The sequence below is a fragment of the Vollenhovia emeryi genome, unplaced genomic scaffold (genome assembly GCF_000949405.1).
Source record: "Vollenhovia emeryi isolate VEMERY1.0 unplaced genomic scaffold, V.emery_V1.0 DF939273.1, whole genome shotgun sequence".
Taxonomy (NCBI): Eukaryota; Metazoa; Arthropoda; class Insecta; order Hymenoptera; family Formicidae; genus Vollenhovia; species Vollenhovia emeryi.
This window is the reverse complement of record NW_011967093.1, coordinates 103,703-109,154: the sequence shown is the minus strand read 5'-3', so window position 1 is coordinate 109,154 and position 5,452 is coordinate 103,703.

Below are 5,452 nucleotides of genomic sequence, written 5' to 3'. Positions count from 1 at the left end.
AGAAACGGCAACGAGACGCGGGCAAGGTGGAAGGAGGTGGCTTTCGGGACCCGGGAGAGGAGGTGGGGCGGCAACCTGGCAGCGGGATGAACGTGCTAATATACGTACGGACCATAAACAATCATCATAAATATTTCGGTCGACACATTAGCCCGCTCGTCTGCCAACACTGGTGCCCACCTTTTGCAATCCCATGCGTCTTTAATCACGCGGAGAAAGGAAAGGGGAGACGCGACCCGGCACCCGCCGGTCTGGCGAGACCCCGGCGGTGGAGGGGGGGGGGGGGTAGGGGGTCCGAATGCCTCGTTTCGCCTAATTAAGATAATAATGTCGGGCCATTCATTTAAATTCTCGCGAAATCCGCGCGAAAATCCACGCAACCGTCTCTCGCGGAAATGATTCGCCACCTTTCGCAGGTGTCGGGATTTTTGAGACGCGTCGACATTAGCGTCTCCGAAAAATTGTTGTCTCTCGGAAAGAACGTTATAGAAATTTGATAATCTGTAATACGTAAACAAAGTCTTCGTGACACCGTTCGTTTTCCCGAAAACTTTCCCGCCTTGCCGAGCGACAGGATATCGACCGGCCCCTCCGCTCCATCTCCGTCTCTCCCTTGACGGGCGCCGTTTGAATTATTATCGCCATTAGGCGTTGTTATTTTTTCGAAGGCGCTCGGCCGGTCTCTCTCGTTGGCAGCGACGGGGATTACGGCTCACGAGAGGCGATCGATGCGCCCACGAAGAGGCGAGGCGCTAATGATATTGAAATGGATGCGAGTTATGTGCCGGCCATTTCGGTTCTCCCCTTCGGGGGTTCCCCTCCGTGTCCTGGGCGCTCTCCTCGGTCTCCTCCTAACCCCGACGCCTCTCCCTCACCCTCTTCCATCCTCTCGCACCTCGGCGGTCCCCGATCCAGCCCCATTCTCTCTCTTTCTCTCTACCCCCCCCCCCCTCTCTCTCTCTCTCTCTTGCCGGGTCCCTGGGGTTAGGTTACCTTGTTAGTTCTGGCTGCCTCCATTGCCCGCGTGCCCTCTGGCCAGGTCGTGGAATTGCTTTCTATTGTAAATAACGGTTCAAAATATATACCAGCACCCACGAAATTGATTTCTCGTATCAACTGGCACGGAAGTAATCGCCCCCGCATTCCCGTCCTGCGACGATTTCCGCTGGGACCGATCGTTCACGCAGGGGCCCCGCGAAAATTCCGCTCGATGAATCTTGCGGTGTCGTGGTAGGTCCAAGGCTATGGGTCTAAGACTGCCCTTAGCAGATTGTAACAGTCGTCTTGTACTTTTAAGACAATGTGTTTTGCAGTGTAAGTCTTTGAAAATTTAAAAATTTAAATAACGGACAACTGTGTCGTGTCTCGAGTCTTAAATATGTATACGAAGACAACGTTCTCCAAATATTAACGTATATATGTGTAAACATATACGAAAGTAGCAATTTTACCACAGTATAATTGTACAGACCTACGGTTATAACTTGTAGGTTCACTCTGTCGGCCCCTTTGATTTTTGCGATCCCGATCACGTCGTACTCCGCCATTGCTTTGGTCAGCGATTGCCAGGTGTGTGTATAATCCAGCGATAACCCAGGTGTGTGCGTGTGTGTATGTGTACGTGTACGTAATCATTAAAGCTGCACTACCACTCATATAACTTTTCTCTCATTGGCTTGTCCAAATCAATGTCGGGTGCGCAGAAGGAATCGACGCAAAACGAAACAAATGACGGAGTGGGCCTACTAGTTACATTTTACTGTGCGTCTATGAAAAAGAGTTGAATATTTTCTAAACATTGTCTTGAAATTACAAGTCAGCCATTCTTCCAGGACCTAAGAAACGTATTCCGTACTTCGAAACGCGAGTGGCAGATCCAGGAGTCACCCCTGAAGACGTTTGTTGCTGACTAAAGCCAACGGCACACCATACTATTCTGCCTACTGTATTTCTTGCAAGAGCCAATAAGGACGCAGAGTTTCAGATCAGCTGACTTAAGACTAAATCCTGATTGGTTCTCGCAAGCAATCCAGTAGGAGAAACAGCATCGTGTGCTGCTTAATTGTCAATAGGAAATGATTAGATTTACATCGGTCCGATTACATAAATCTGCCGTGCAAAAAACGCGCCTAAGAATGTCAGGCATGAACGTAAAAAGCAACTCCTTCATTTAATTCCGTGCGAAGCTGGCTTTCACCGACTCTCACCGCACATAATTGCCAAACGTATTAAATTAAACTCGCATAATCGTGGATCTGGTGACTTCTACCCACGAAAGAGCCGCGTGTGGTTTCCATCTCGTAGCGCCCGATCGTTTAATTCACCTTCAATTCCGCGGCTCGTCCTCAAAGAGCGCCGGAATCGTTATCGCGCGGATCTCGCATCGGCGCGAAGTGGGAAAGCTGGATTTCTCCGCGGGTCTTTTTGACCCACGCGTGATGTCAAACAACGTGTCCGATTCGCTCGACGCAACGCATTCCCGATTACGATCGGAGCCGCGGCTTAATAATTTCTGATTAAATAGCCATCATCGTGCTAAATTAATCCGCTCCCGCGAAATGTGCCGAACGTGCGTGTGAACACTTGATTTTTCTGGATCCTTGCATCTCAGGTATATAACATCTCAGGTTTATAGCATCCATATGCCTCAAAAACATAAATATAATCGGTATTTTCGATAATAACCGTTAATTACCAATCAACGCGCACCAATCAACTCTTGCAAGATTTCTAAATTTTGCATATACGATCATATTTTGTGATTAAGTTAAAATCGATTTCTTTTTAAATTATTTCACGTTGATCAGTAGATATAACGTAATTTTGTCAAAACTTTATTTTTATCTCTTCGCAGTACTAATGACAACAGCTACTACTAATTAGGTGGATTCTACCGAGGATAATTAGATTTTCAGACAATTTTCGATTTATGTAACAAAAGCAAATCTCTAATTGTTGTAATATTGCTTAAGTTACATTGCGCCATCTGAGATTCCCTAGACATAAGTTTGATTGAGTTTATGTAGTTTCCTGGCTTGTTTATTTTTCTTTTCCATGTCTAGGTTTGACACACTGTGTGTGCTCACTCTCTCTTTGCCAGTTGCTTTTTCCGTTTCCGTTTCGCTGTGCTGTTGTTCGGATTTCCATGCGCTTACACGCTGTAACACTCACGTTTTCTTTTATACATTCTGAATGTTACAATTCTGTGGTTAATACCGTTCCTGTACTACCTGAGTTGCTCATTAAAGCACATATATATTGCTGTAAGTAAATATGCGAGTTTATTTGGTTGCTGCCCGGATAAAATAACAATACTAATATAAAGGAATAAGGCCAATAATAAAACGAGCAAATAAAGGTTAAACACAATTTAAATATTCAGATTCCAATGAACATCTAAAAATCGTACATATTATAATTTTCGCATTGTACAAAATTTAATTATAAACGAATTTCTTGACTTAATCTAATAACTCAATTAGTAACGAAATTACTATACATAAGATTAGACCGAAAAATAATCAACGGTAAAATGTCCGCCTCCAGAAATATTACAATGTAATATTACAGCAACATAGCAATATAATACATGCATAATATATGTTTTCTCGAAGCGCGGTGTGCTTCACTTTTCTTTTAAATTCATAGTAAATGAAGATTTGCAATTTAGAAATATACATTTGTATACACCAACTATTGAGGTAAAATATCTAATCTTAGTAGTTAGAATTTAAGTAACAATGATTTTTGTTCCGATACATTTTCTCGAATGAACAGAATTAATCGTTTATTTAATCGGTACCAATAAGTCCGCAGAATGATACACAAAACGTAGTAACAGTCACGGAACAAAGTAATGTAAAATATTAAGTACGGAATTTTCCATTTCGTAGGCGGGACAACGAATTCTTAACGTTTTTTTTTTGTCGTTTTTCACTCGGCGCGGTATCGTACGACGTTACGCGGGCCAATGTTTACCTGAAGGTCGCCGCGCTCTCATTCGCTCGCCGAACGTCGTGCCGGCAGGCAGTGTCGAGAGTCGCTCCGTGCGTAGCATTACTTTTGCGTTATCGGTTTCTAAGGCCGGTATTTATAGTCGATTCTTATTTCAAAATCATCTCAAGTGTTGTCTTAAGAAGCTAATACGGCTCTGTGATTCGTTAAAAACATATTAAGAGTATACTTAAGATGATCTTAAATATAAGAACGGACTGTGAATACCGGCCTAAGACTCGATTACGATGAATGCAGGGATAAAACACTATTGATTTGCACACCTTTATTAGTAACAGTTAACGTTCCTCGATTAATTATTAAGTTTCTACAACTTGTAATGAGAAACGAATTGCATGTTGAGGCAACGGCTCTTTATCAACGTATAGATATTTCACGAGACTAACTCATCTAAATTATAAATGTAAACCGTGGTATTTTGTCGCGGTTACATCTCGTTTACGCACCACGCTTTTAATTATCTATCGATTTCGTTTCGAGGATTAGATTAAATGACAAAGATTGTAAAATATCGTTTCGTTACGGACTACTATTTCTTTACCGCAGATTATGCTTCCGATGCTTGTGTTACCTTTTATATCGCCAATTCAAAAGTGATTTATCCATTCTTCTGAATCAAAAATGCAAGTTGTTAATTTGAGTAATTTGTATGATAGAAAGTCACGCGATACCTATTTGTTAATGGCATTTCGTGCTTTTCGCGGTATTTCACATCGCGTACGGGAGTGCCGGAAATTTCGCGCGATCGATGATTTTCGCGAGTGAGTGTCATATGAGTGCAACGAGGAAATCTGAGAGGAGGAGGAGGCCTGTGAGGCATCGGGCAACGGCGGAGAAATCGTAAGGTAAGGTCTTACATTTTTATTTATTTGCTACTTGTGCAAAATAAAGCATCTGTTCTGTGTGTTTTTTTTATTTAGTCAAATGATTCGAACGAGAATTCGAATAAATGTTAGAGACAAAACCATACGTAGAAAATTTTGTCAGTTTATATTTAAAAGGAAGACTTTTTCAGCATTCTATATAATTATTTTAATAAATGCCTATTTTTTTTACATAAAATATAAAGTATATTTTAATTTCAATTTTACATGATTAGTCTATAATCATATGCACATTTGTATTGTTATAGTTTAACATATACAGGGTGAGTTATAACATTTGTCCACGAGCTCGTGAGAAGGTAGAACGGATCGAGATGAACAGAAAAGTCCTGAAACATTTTGCAATTTTCGCAATAGTTAACGAGAAAGAAATTATCGAAAATCGTCGTCTTTGCCCTGCCCACTGTCCAATTCGAGCGCGTAGCGAGATGTGACCGCACGGCGATCGATATTGCCAGGCGAGGGATGGGGACGCGAGACGCGGGAGCGGCGACGTAAACAACTCGCCGGCAACTGCGCGCTGTCCCCCCTCCCCCCTCGCCAGGCAATATCGA